This window comes from Columba livia, chromosome 19 (genome assembly GCF_036013475.1).
Source record: "Columba livia isolate bColLiv1 breed racing homer chromosome 19, bColLiv1.pat.W.v2, whole genome shotgun sequence".
Classification (NCBI taxonomy): Eukaryota; Metazoa; Chordata; class Aves; order Columbiformes; family Columbidae; genus Columba; species Columba livia.
In genome coordinates this window covers 11,403,743-11,417,826 of record NC_088620.1, presented here as the reverse complement: position 1 = coordinate 11,417,826, position 14,084 = coordinate 11,403,743, and the positions used below count along the sequence as shown (strand labels likewise).

The 14,084-nt window shown below is 49.8% G+C and overlaps 1 long non-coding RNA gene across 1 annotated transcript; it reads left to right on the top strand.

Annotated features, from left to right (window-relative positions):
* LOC135575868 (uncharacterized) lies at window positions 1–5,034 on the top strand. Its single transcript, XR_010467231.1, has 2 exons — window positions 1–580; window positions 3,683–5,034. It is a non-coding gene; the product is annotated as an uncharacterized LOC135575868 (long non-coding RNA).
* The last annotated feature ends 9,050 nt before the right edge of the window (window positions 5,035–14,084 follow it).

Below are 14,084 nucleotides of genomic sequence, written 5' to 3'. Positions count from 1 at the left end.
TGCTAGTCTGGAATCCAGCCAGCACGGACAGCTGAGGACACAAAGAACTTCTTCAAAAGAGAAAAACAACCAAATAAAGGTTCCCGCGGGAATGACTGCCCATCTCCAGACTCCTGATATTGCAATAAACAAGCTCTTCAAGGACCATGGAAATTATTGACTACATTGAAAATAGAATGGAGGGAAATCAGCGTGGAAACTCTGTGTGACAGACTGCAATTCCCCCTCCTTTGCAGCACGGCACTTCTCTCTCTTCCTCTGCTATTTGAGGCTAACAGCTTCTTTTGTCTGGCCCAGAGCACCCTGGCTCCTGGGACATTAGAAGAAGGGAGTGCCAAGGCACACTGGGCCGCGCCCAGTGTGGGGGATGTTTGAGGGCTTCAGGGGCACCCACACTCAGTGTGGGGGGTGCAGAGAAGCTTATACAATGCCTACAGTCAGGTCTGATCAGATAACAAAACGGGACTCTCGTCGAGACTCCGCCCATTGCCGCGGGTCTCTTGGAGCACGAGCTTAGCCACTGCCGCCAGGAGAGCCCCCCTCCCCGGGATGGAGACTCCACTTGCCTCGCCGCCACGGTGTAAGTAAAACTTCTCGCAGGATTGCGAGTATATTTTCTTTCCGTGCACATTTGCACAAGTACTATATTCCCTCGCACAATCGTGAGTGGCAGCCGAGAGCCCCTCGCACAATCGCGAGTATATTTTCCTCCCGTGCTTCCACATAAGCACGTGTAGGATTCCGTGCACATTGCACGTGTAAAATAACTCTCGCAGGACTGCGAGCGTATTATAAATTTACTCTCGCGACATCGCGAGTGCACACTTTCCGTACTCACTGCGAGTACGTGTATCTCTATAAAAATAATCCCACACCGTGCTTAGGCAAGTGTGTACTCCTCCGGGACTCGGGGACGGCTCGGGCACTGTTTTGGTGAAGCCACGTGCATGCACTCTGTGGACCTCCTGTTGTATTAGTGGCTGCCCCTCTCAATAATTTCCTCCACTGATATCCGAACCTGTATTTAAGTCACATTCGGAGTGCTAAAACCCTGTGCCTTGCTGGTCTAATAAAAGTTGGTTTTGGACCTTGTGGTCCCTAAAATTGACCTGTGGGTTGCTCTGTGACATTTTTGGCGTAGTCGTGCAGGATATCAGAGAACCAAGAGGAGGCACCGATAACCGCCCCCCTCCCTGAGGACAAGCGAAACACTAAACCTTTCGTATCCTCACAAAGGGAGTCAAAAAACTAGTAAAAGCGGATGGGAACCGGGACCGCCCCACCCGCTTTGTATTTTCTTGCCAATGGTCCAGTGATAAAGAGCCATACATACATATCCCCGTGGGTCCAAGGCGGATAAGTGTGAAATTTCTAATTGACACGGGCGCACAAATCAGTGTTTTGAACAGGCGGCAAGCTGACAAACTTGGGATTAAACCATCAAGGAAAGCCATCAATATAGTGGGGGTAACGGGTGTAGCAGAGAGGTGTCCTTTAGCTCGAACCCACCTTTTGCTGCCTGGGGAAAAGCGGACAACGCCTGTGGAAGTTGCCCTGAGTCCTTATAAGGCAAACATATTGGGATTCGATATTTTGGCAGGTAGATGGTGGTGCTTACCTAATGGAGAGATTTGGAGCTTTGGGAGTCACAGAGCAGAGGTAGCCCGCATTAGAATATTGCCATTTACCTCTGCACCCTTGCAGCCCGAAAGAACTACTGACATTAGGATTTTGCAACTCGCTCCTGCTCTACCCACATCTACAATAACCTGTACTCCCCAATACCCCCTGCCAAATGCAGCAAAACGGGGGATTACGGAGGTTATTAATGATCTTGAAGAAAGACAGATAATTAGCCGCACCCATTCTCCCTATAATTCTCCAGTTTGGCCCGTTCGCAAGCCTGATGGGCGATGGCGCCTAACTATTGATTATAGAAAACTGAATAATAACACAACACCACTAACAGCTGCTGTCCCAAACATAGCCTCGGTGGTGACTGCAATACAAGCAGCAGCCCACCCATGGATGGCTGCTTTGGATGTTAAAGATATGTTCTTCATGATTCCCCTGAGGGAAGAAGACAAGGCCCTTTCCCTCTGTTGAATTCAGTCCTTAAAGGGCTACCCCCCCCCGAGGGGGTGGCACAGAAAGCAACGGTACGAAAATGGTATGCTTATTTAGAGGGAGTTAGCCAATTGTTACCACTTAAGGAGGGTTCTGTAAAGGTTTCAAAGCTTCAACAACCCGTAAATGCTGATCCGGTCCTGTTGAGCCTGCCTTATAAACCCTCTCCAATTAAAGAGGCACCTGAGCTAACCCAGGACTCAGACACACAAGGAGTCTGGTTCACTGATGCATCAGCCCATCGGATAGGGACAAACTGGCAGTACAAGGCAGCAGCATTGGAGATTGCTACTGGAAAAAGAATAACAGAGGAGGGGGAAGGTAGCGCTCAAGTGGGAGAACTGCGTGCTCTCTTATTAGCAGCAGAAGGAGGAGCCTCCACGATTTACACTGATTCCTATGCAACCTATAAGGGTGCAACTGAATGGATATGCCAATGGGAATCTAATCAGTGGGAAGTAAATCGCACCAGAGTGTGGAGAGCTGAAGACTGGCAAAGACTATTAGAAATAGGCAGGTCACGACCTTTGAGTGTGGGCTGGGTAAAAGGACATGCGAAGGATGGAACCCCCGCTGCCAAATGGAATCAACAAGTTGATTTTCTAGCCCAGATCAGACTAGCTGAAAGCACACCAGAGGAGTGGGCACGGTTAGCTGAATGGTTACACCTTAAGCGAGGCCATTCTGGAAAGGCAGATCTTTATTACGAATGCCGATCCCGGGGTTGGCCAGTATCCATGAGAACATGTGAAGCAATTCTTACAGCCTGTCCACAATGCCGGCTCAGACTTAAAGCTGATCACCCAAATCAGGCCCCGGCCCTACATATAAGGCAGGGCAAGACTCTCTGGAGCACGTGGCAAGTTGACTATATCGGGCCACTGAAACCCTCTAATGGAAAGAAATACATCCTGGTGGGGGTAGAGGTAGTATCAGGATTATCAATGGCCACTGCTGTCAAAGCAGCCACTGGAGATCAAACCGTGCAAGCACTGTGTGGGTGGTTTGGTGTCCTACCCACTCCTGAGAATATCCAGAGTGATAATGGCACACACTTCTCAGCTGCTGTGGTTCAGGACTGGGCCAAGGGAGAAGGTATTAAGTGGGTGTTTCATACACCATATTATCCCCAAGCCAATGGGATCGTGGAACGAACCAATGGTTTGATTAAGAAATACGCAGACGTATCACGACCCAACTGGGACAAGCGATTAACACAAGCTGTCTTCCTTGTCAATAACCGCTGGGGAAGCTATGGAAGCCCCAAAATCAGGGCTTTCTGTCCTGAAAAGCCATTGACAGACAGCAACTTGACAACCAACACAGAGGAAGAACAGTCCCCAAAAACACAAGTGGGCCAGCCTGTCATGGTGAAGTTACCGTCTATTGGTATTGTGCCCATGACTCTAGCAAAGCCCAGAGGGTTATATGCCTGGGAAGCCCTTGATGAGAATGGGAAAACCCACCGTATTAGTGCTCGGTGGATAGTTCCCGCCTACTAACTATGAAAGCCCGGTTCCAAAGGGACCGAGATCTGCTTTGTGTTTTCTTGCAGGGCGAAGGAAGATGACAGGGTGGAAGAGAAGTACAGATGCGTGTGACGGGGTGGAATAAGATTCACCTAACACCAGCAAGGGATGGAAGAGCATCCAGATGCCTTGGAAACAACACCAACAATGACAGGGTGGAAGAGGATCCAGCTAACACCACCAAGCCATTCAGAAGGAAGGCAGCCACAGGAATGGAAACACTAACGAACTGTGACTGATGCTGGGACTCAATAATTACCTCGGGCAATTGTTGATTGTTGTAATTACTTCGATTATATTATTGATTGTTATTAATAACTGTTTGCAGGGGTAAGTCAACATATGTCATATGGTGATCCACAGTGGACATTAAGGCTCACTGGCAGAAGTGTCCCCTTTTACTTTGGAGGCAAGAGGTAGCTGTGATACCACTCCAGAGTTCTGTCAGACCATGACTGTAGTCACAGGGTGGGATTGTGACAGACTGCAATTCCCCCTCCTTTGCAGCACGGCACTTCTCTCTCTTCCTCTGCTATTTGAGGCTAACAGCTTCTTTTGTCTGGCCCAGAGCACCCTGGCTCCTGGGACATTAGAAGAAGGGAGTGCCAAGGCACACTGGGCCGCGCCCAGTGTGGGGGATGTTTGAGGGCTTCAGGGGCACCCACACTCAGTGTGGGGGGTGCAGAGAAGCTTATACAATGCCTACAGTCAGGTCTGATCAGATAACAAAACGGGACTCTCGTCGAGACTCCGCCCATTGCCGCGGGTCTCTTGGAGCACGAGCTTAGCCACTGCTGCCACGAGAGCCCCCTCCCCGGGATGGAGACTCCACTTGCCTCGCCGCCACGGTGTAAGTAAAACTTCTCGCAGGATTGCGAGTATATTTTCTTTCCGTGCACATTTGCACAAGTACTTTATTCCCTCGCACAATCGCGAGTGGCGGCCGAGAGCCCCTCGCACAATCGCGAGTATATTTTCCTCCCGTGCTTCCACATAAGCACGTGTAGGATTCCGTGCACATTGCACGTGTAAAATAACTCTCGCAGGACAGCGAGCGTATTGTAAATTTACTCTCGCGACATCGCGAGTGCACACTTTCCGTACTCACTGCGAGTACGTGTATCTCTATAAAAATAATCCCACACCGTGCTTAGGCAAGTGTGTACTCCTCCGGGACTCGGGGACGGCTCGGGCACTGTTTTGGTGAAGCCACGTGCATGCACTCTGTGGACCTCCTGTTGTATTGGTGGCTGCCCCTCTCAATAATTTCCTCCACTGATATCCGAACCTGTATTTAAGTCACATTCGGAGTGCTAAAACCCTGTGCCTTGCTGGTCTAATAAAAGTTGGTTTTGGACCTTGTGGTCCCTAAAATTGACCTGTGGGTTGCTCTGTGACACTCTGTGAAGCCGGACTGCGAGAGGTGGTGACCAGGGTGAAGCTCATGGGATAAAATCACGACAGTTGCGCTGTCAATGCGCTATGAGCAGGGTGTTTAGGGAAACCACTATTGATAGACGTGAGAGATTTGGGCCAATGGTTCTAAACGAAACAGAGTCACAAGAAATTCATTATGGAATTCAGGGTTTGGAGAGTTCCAGAATGTGATGATATGACTATATTTGAATAAATGTTGATTATTTGTTCAAGAATAAATGTAGATTGTTGTTCATGGAAAAGAAGACATCCCCTGAAAATAAGCCCTAATGCATCTCTTGGAGCAAAAATCAATACAAGACCCTGTCTTATTTTTTGACAAATAGGGGTATTATAACCCCTTCCATAGTCCCCACTCTAGCTTCATATTATATTGCATCCAGTTTTATTTTTACAGGTATTTCATACCCTTCCAGTGAAAGGAATATAATTAAAAGAATCACAACCACATCATATATATTTTCTGTTTTGTCCTTCCACTTATCCTATGCAAAGTATAAATTTTGTAGTGGTAGATCAAAAGGTAGAATGTTGATTTCATCAAAAATACCGAAAAAGGTTTCACCCTAGCCTTGCTCATGGCTGTGTTTCCAGCAGAATGCTTCTCTGGATTATTTGTGTGCTTTTGTGCCAGAGAAAAGTCAACAGGGAAGCAGAAATCACACCCTACCCTGACCCTTTCAGCTGAACTACAGCCGGTCCCGCTTGCCCCCTTACAGGTGTTTTTGCCGTGGCCCTGAGCGCTGGCTGCACAAGAGCTGAGCCCCGCGGGAGCCAGGGGCCACTCCCAACATCATTCTGTTGCTTTGCTCTCCACAAAGAAGGTGAGAGGAGCCGGGACACACGGAGCTCTGTGCAGAGCACACGTGTGCCTCAGCACCCGCTTTGGCTGCGTACTTGCTCCTGCCCCACGCTGGCTGCTGTGGACCTGCCCGTATGGGCCCAGTGTGGGCAGGAGGGCGTCCTGTCCTTTCCCTGCTCGGGGAGACAGACGCCAGCTTCACCCACCGAATTCTACTGCGTGAACTGCATCTGTGGAGGGCTGAACCTCATTACAGCCAAATGCTTCCTAAGACTGGTCATTAAGCTTTTCATAGAGCAACATACTTCTTACCATCAATGGCTACACTTTTGTCTGATGCCCAGAAGCAAGTGTTCTAGTGCGCATTATTTGCCTCAGTTCCTGTGCTAGCTGGGATGGATGAGGAGCTAAATAAAGAGAGGAGCAGAAAAGCCCATCTCATCAACAGGTGGCTTAAGGATTGGTGTCACCATCAAAATTTTGGGTTTTTTGACCACGGGGCAAGCTCCGTGGTACCTAGTCTCCTCAAATCAGATGGGCTTCAACCTTCTAGGGAGAGCAAGAGGACTATAGCCCATAAGTTTGCAGGGCTGATCAGGAGGGCTTTAAACTAGGTTTGAAGGGGGAAGGGATTGAAACCGGGCTATCCAAAGATCAGCCTAAGGATGGAAAGCCCGAATAAGAGGGAAATCAGCAGCCCAATTGAAGTGCGTGTACACTAATGCACGCAGTATGGGCAACAAACAAGAGGAGCTGGAAGCCATCGTGCAGCAGGAAAGCTATGACATAGTTGCCATCACAGAAACATGGTGGGATGACTCATATGACTGCAGTGCTGCTATGTGTGGCTACAAGCTCTTCAGAAAAGACAGGCAGGGTAGGAGAGGTGGAGGGGTGGCTTTATATGTTAGAGAGTCACTCGACTCTGTTAAACTTGAGGTCAGCAGTGACAAGGTTGAGTGCCTATGGACCAGAATTAGGGGGAAGTCCAACAAGGCTGACATCCTCGTGGGTGACCGCCTGTGACAGACTGCAATTCCCCCTCCTTTGCAGCACGGCACTTCTCCCTCTTCCTCTGCTGTTTGAGGCTAACAGCTTCTTTTGTTTGGCCCAGAGCACCCTGGCTCCTGGGACATTAGAAGAAGGGAGTGCCAAGGCACACTGGGCCGCGCCCAGTGTGGGGGATGTTTGAGGGCTTCAGGGGCACCCACACTCAGTGTGGGGGGTGCAGAGAAGCTTATACAATGCCTACAGTCAGGTCTGATCAGATAACAAAACGGGACTCTCGTCGAGACTCCGCCCATTGCCGCGGGTCTCTTGGAGCACGAGCTTAGCCACTGCCGCCACGAGAACCCCCTCCCCGGAATGGAGACTCCGCTTGCCTCGCCGCCACGGTGTAAGTAAACCTTCTCGCAGGATTGCGAGTATATTTTCTTTCCGTGCACACTTGCACAAGTACTTTATTTCCTCGCACAATCGCGAGTGGCCGCCGAGAGCCCCTCGCACAATCGCGAGTATATTTTCCTCCCGTGCTTCCACATAAGCACGTGTAGGATTCCGTGCACATTTGCACGTGTGAAATAACTCTCGCAGGACTGCGAGCGTATTATAAATTTACTCTCGCGACATCGCGAGTGCACACTTTCCGTACTCACTGCGAGTACGTGTATCTCTATAAAAATAATCCCACACCGTGCTTAGGCAAGTGTGTACTCCTCCGGGACTCGGGGACGGCTCCGGCACTGTTTTGGTGAAGCCACGTGCATGCACTCTGTGGACCTCCTGTTGTATTAGTGGCTGCCCCTCTCAATAATTTCCTCCACTGATATCCGAACCTGTATTTAAGTCACATTCGGAGTGCTAAAACCCTGTGCCTCGCTGGTCTAATAAAAGTTGGTTTTGGACCTTGTGGTCCCTAAAATTGACCTGTGGGTTGCTCTGTGACATTTCTGGCGTAGTCGGCAGGATATCAGAGATGGAGGAATTATTTGGAGGGTTGAGTAATATCTCTGCAGTAATCTGTGGCCTTGTAGTTATAGGGTCTGCGGTGTGTGCCAGTTTGAGTGTTTACTTAAAGGTAACACAGGATCTGTGTAAACTTAAGGACCGAATGGAGGAAAACCTTTCACGGGAGAGTGAACGATTTGACTCTTTAAGGCAGGATTTTTCGTGGCAAAACAAACAGTTTGATTCTTTAAAGCAAAGCCTTTCGTGGCAGAGTGAGCAGTCTGACTTTCTTAAGCAGGACTTTGCGCAGCAGAGCGAAAAGTTTGACTCTTTGAAACAAAACCTTTTGCGGCAAAGCGAACAGTTTGAGTCTTTTATTCAGGACTTTTCGCGGCAAAGCATACGGTCAGATTATTTAGAACAGCGGTTTGGCTTGTTAGAACAGAAACTTGGTTTTTTGGAACAGAAACTTGAGTTTTTGTTATTTAATATAAGAACCGCCTCTAGTGTCTCCCCCATTCAGGCATGCGCCTCAGCCCCCCCGCTTCTCGACAAAGGTACTGATTTTGAAAACAGTGTTTATGTGTGGGGGGTAGAAACAAAGGACGTGCGTCCTCTTATTAGAACTGAGACACATGCGGATGGACGAGGCAGAAATCCACGCACGGCTACCCATAGCACGCCATATTCAGGACTGGAGCTAGGGGATTTACAAACTAGATTCTCACGGAAGCCGGGCGAAACAGAGACTGAATATCTTTGGCGCGTTTCGCTTACTGGGGGTGACAGAATATTATTGAGTAAGGATGAGGCCACAGGTTTCTGGGGCCCAGGGGTATTTTTAAGTGATGGTCCAGATGGTGATCAGTCCATTACATCTCGTGTCGCTTACTGGGCTGGTGGTATAGACCCCAGGGAACGTGGGGAGCCAGTGGCAATTGTTATAAAAGGTTTATCAGATCTTGCCGAGGGAGTTCAAAAGGCGGCTTGTATACAAGCAATGTATGAAAGAGGCCGGCAGTCTCCCCCTATGGCGGCGCCGGTGGATCCGGTCCACCTTCGGCTGCTTATTAAAGGACTACCGGATGCCTTAAAAATATATGTCCAGTCCCTTAAGGAAAAAATTCAGGGGGCTATTGATCGTAATAAGCAAAATCCCCGAAGTCCTCCTGAACATGTATTAACCTGGGCGGAAATTTTACACAATGTGGTTACACATGGGCGCGAGATGGGGTGGGTAGACCCGAGCGGCAGCCCGTGTAGAAGCCGGACGGTCCGGAAGATGAGCCGAGCCGAGCCTCTTCAGGGACCGCCCCCCACTAGGCCGCCCCCCCCATCACAGAAACCGGAGCGTTTTTCAAATCAGAGTAGCAGCTTGCAGCGGGGCGACCTGTGGCGCCGCGCAGCCGCTTTGGGAGTGCCCCGAACACTGCTACATAAGCTTTCCACTGAGCATTTACAGGAGCTAGTGGAATATTTAGAGGGAAGATCAGAGAACCAAGAGGAGGCACCGGTAACCGCCCCCCTCCCTGAGGACAAGCGAAACACTAATCCGTTCGTATCCTCACAAAGGGAGTCAAAAAACTAGTAAAAGCGGATGGGAACCGGGACGGCCCCACCCGCTCTGTATTCTCTTGCCAATGGTCCAGTGATAAAAAACCATACATACATATCCCCGTTGGTCCAAGGCGGATAAGTGTGAGATTTCTAATTGACACGGGCGCACAAATCAGTGTTTTGAACAGGCGGCAAGCTGACAAACTTGGGATTAAACCATCAAGGAAAGCCATCAATATAGTGGGGGTAACGGGTGTAGCAGAGAGGTGTCCTTTAGCTCGAACCCACCTTTTGCTGCCTGGGGAAAAGCGGACAACGCCTGTGGAAGTTGCCCTGAGCCCTTATAAGGCGAACATATTGGGATTTGATATTTTGGCAGGTAGACGGTGGTGCTTACCTAATGGAGAGATTTGGAGCTTTGGGAGTCACAGAGCAGAGGTAGCCCGTATTAGAATATTGCCATTTACCTCTGCACCCTTGCAGCCCGAAAGAACCACTGACATTAGGATTTTGCAACTTGCTCCTGCTCCACCCACATCTACAATAACCTGTACCCCACGATACCCCCTGCCAAAAGCAGCAAAACGGGGCACTACGGAGGTTATTAGTGATCTTGAAGAAAGACAAACAATTAGCCGCGGTGTCCAGACGGCCCCCTCCCCGTACCGGCAACTCGGGCGGTCCGGCATAGCAAAGCCCCACCCCGTGAGTGCCGGCCTCTGCCCCGGGACTGGCGGCGCGAGACGGAGCAGCCTGAGAGAGCTGCTAGAAACACATGTCCAGTACGGGCATAACCCGAGAAACGGAGGCAAAACCTCCCCCCGTAAAACTTCTGTCGCCTCCCGGCTGGCCGCCCCCCCCCCGCCACCATTCCTGGCATCCAAGTCCTGGTGGTGTGGGGCGGGGCAGCCCGGCCTCGCGAGCGCTGGCAGGCAACCACCTTCCCCGGGTTGGCCGCCTCCCCCCGGCTCGCTGCGGGCGGGAGCGCCCCCCCCCACTCTTGCGAACTGGAAAAGAAAAAAAAAGGGAAAAAAAAGCCGAGGCTTGGGACCAGTGACCCCGCCCCGGCTCAGTGCTCTCTGAGGGTCAGAAGCAGCTCCCATTAGGACCCGGCAATGTGCCTCAACACTGCTGCTTACTGAAAGTAGCTGCTAATATTACTTGCTATCAAAAAAAATTTACTGGCACTCCACTGCAGCTAAATGGGGCATTATGGAGGTCATTAACGATTTTGATAAAGAGTCAATAACAGGAAACCACTCGATAAAGACCCACCCCCAGAACAAAAGGTCCAAGAGATATTTTCTGCTCAGAACCTTCTGAGCTAGTTCAACATGTTAACTATGAAAGCCCGGTTCCAAAGGGACCGAGGTCTGTTTTGTGTTTTCTTGCAGGGCGAAGGAAGATGACAGGGTGGAAGAGAAGTACAGATGCGTGTGACGGGGTGGAATAAGATTCACCTAACACCAGCAAGGGATGGAAGAGCATCCAGATGCCTTGGAAACAACACCAACAATGACAGGGTGGAAGAGGATCCAGCTAACACCACCAAGCCATTCAGAAGGAAGGCAGCCACAGGAATGGAAACACTAACGAACTGTGACTGATGCTGGGACTCAATAATTACCTTGGGCAATTGTTGATTGTTGTAATTACTTCAATTCTATTTTTGATTGTTATTAATAACTGTTTGGAGGGGTAAGTCAACATATGTTATATGGTGATCCACAGTGGACATTAAGGCTCACTGGCAGAAGTGTCCTCTTTTTACTTTGGAGGCAAGAGGTAACTGTCATAGCACTCCAGAGTTCTGTCAGACCATGACTGTAGTCACAGGGTGGGATTGTGACAGACTGCAATTCCCCCTCCTTTGCAGCACGGCACTTCTCTCTCTCTTCCTCTGCTATTTGAGGCTAACAGCTTCTTTTGTTTGGCCCAGAGCACCCTGGCTCCTGGGACATTAGAAGAAGGGAGTGCCAAGGCACACTGGGCCGCGCCCAGTGTGGGGGATGTTTGAGGGCTTCAGGGGCACCCACACTCAGTGTGGGGGGTGCAGAGAAGCTTATACAATGCCTACAGTCAGGTCTGATCAGATAACAAAACGGGACTCTCGTCGAGACTCCGCCCATTGCCGCGGGTCTCTTGGAGCACGAGCTTAGCCACTGCCGCCAGGAGAGCCCCCCTCCCCGGGATGGAGACTCCGCTTGCCTCGCCGCCACGGTGTAAGTAAACCTTCTCGCAGGATTGCGAGTATATCTTCTTTCCGTGCACATTTGCACAAGTACTTTATTTCCTCGCACAATCGCGAGTGGCCGCCGAGAGCCCCTCGCACAATCGCGAGTATATTTTCCTCCCGTGCTTCCACATAAGCACGTGTAGGATTCCGTGCACATTTGCACGTGTGAAATAACTCTCGCAGGACTGCGAGCGTATTATAAATTTACTCTCGCGACATCGCGAGTGCACACTTTCCGTACTCACTGCGAGTACGTGTATCTCTATAAAAATAATCCCACACCGTGCTTAGGCAAGTGTGTACTCCTCCGGGACTCGGGGACGGCTCCGGCACTGTTTTGGTGAAGCCACGTGCATGCACTCTGTGGACCTCCTGTTGTATTAGTGGCTGCCCCTCTCAATAATTTCCTCCACTGATATCCGAACCTGTATTTAAGTCACATTCGGAGTGCTAAAACCCTGTGCCTCGCTGGTCTAATAAAAGTTGGTTTTGGACCTTGTGGTCCCTAAAATTGACCTGTGGGTTGCTCTGTGACACCGCCCAACCAGGACGATGAAGGAGATGAATTATTCTACAAGCAGCTGGCAGATGTCTCAAAATCAACGGCCCTTGTTCTTGTGGGTGACTTTAACCTGCCGGATATCTGCTGGGAGCTCAATACTGCACAGAAGAGGCAGTCTAGGAAGTTCCTAGAGTGTATAGAGGACAATTTCCTTCATCAGCTGGTAAATGAGCCCATCAGGGGCAAGACCCCGCTAGACCTACTGTTTACAAACAGGGAAGGGCTGGTGGGAGATGTAGTGGTTGGAGGCCGCCTGGGGCATAGCGACCATGAAATAATAGACTTTTCAATACTCAGAGATGCAGGGAGAACCATTAACAAAACCTCTACGCTGGACTTCCGGAGGGCAGACTTTTGCCTATTCAGAAGTCTAGTTCAGAGCATACCCTGGGAAACAATGCTTGAAAACAAGGGGGCCCAGGAGGGTTGGACATGATTCAAGCAGGTGGTTTTGAGTGCACAGGAACAGGCTATACCAGTGTGCCAAAAGGCTAGCCGGCGGGGGAGACAACCGGCTTGGCTAAACAGGGAGATTCTGAATGAAATCAGAAATAAAAAGAGACTTTACTGACTGTGGAGAAAAGGGCTGGTTACTTATGAAGAATTTATGGCAATAGCTAGATCATGCAGAAAAAAAATCAGGGAAACAAAAGTGCAATTTGAAGTTAATTTGGCCAATTCTGCCAGGGATAATAAAAAGTCCTTCTTCAAATACGTTAATAACAAAAGGAGGGGCAAGGAAAACCTCCATTCTCTGTTGGACTCTGAAGGAAATATAGTTAACAAAGATGAGGAGAAAGCTGAGGTACTTAATACCTACTTTGCCTCAGTTTTTACCAGTAAGACAGGTGGCCCACAGGACAACTCATCTCTGGAGGTGGTTGACAGAGATAGGAAGCCAAATAGGCCCCTTGTATTCCAGGAGGAAATAGTTGGTGATTTACTGAGCCATCTGGATCCTCACAAGTCTATGGGACCAGATGAGATCCATCCTAGGGTGATGAGGGAGCTAGCAAAAGAACTTGCCAAGCCGCTCTCCATCATCTTCCAGCAGTCCTGGCTCACTGGGGAGGTCCCATATGATTGGAAATTGGCCAATGTTACCCCAGTCCACAAAAAGGGCTGCAGAGCTGACCCTGGCAACTCCAGGCCTGTCAGCCTGACCTCGGTGCCTGGCAGGGTTATGGAGCAGATCATCCTGAATGGAATCACACAGCACCTTCAGGATGGACAAGGGATCAGACCCAGCCAGCATGGGTTTAGGAGGGGCAGGTCCTGTCTGACCAACCTGATCTCCTTTTATGATCAGGTGACTCACCTGGTGGATGAGGGGAAAGCTGTGGATGTGGTCTATCTGGACTTCAGCAAGGCCTTTGACACTGTCTCCCATAATATACTCTTGCAAAAGCTGGTAGCCCATGGCTTGGACAAGTGTACTCTACGCTGGGTTAAGAACTGGCTGGAGGGCCGGTGCCGAGAGAAAAATTCCATCAGAGTTCCAAACCCGAGCGGACGGAGGAAGGAATGCGGTCGACCCAATATGAGTGATAAGCATACCTCAACTTTATTGCCCGAGATAGCGTGCATTTATACCAAATACCATAATTATGCATACTTGTCTCTATCTAATAGGCTAAGCACATTTACTTACTCCACCTACTTGGGTTTAGCTAGCTATGCGCATCCCACATTCTTCTGACTCTTATCTCTTCAAAAATATCCTAACCCTGCCTTAGTTAGTACTTTTCCGTTCCCCCCTTTCCCACGGCCTAATAGACAAGTTATCTAAGGCTTACTTATGTCAACTAAAATGGGCTCTGCTCGTACAGTTGCTTGGTGGACTCATGTCCGTGCTCCTTGAGCCAATCCCCGACATCTCCCCCCTTT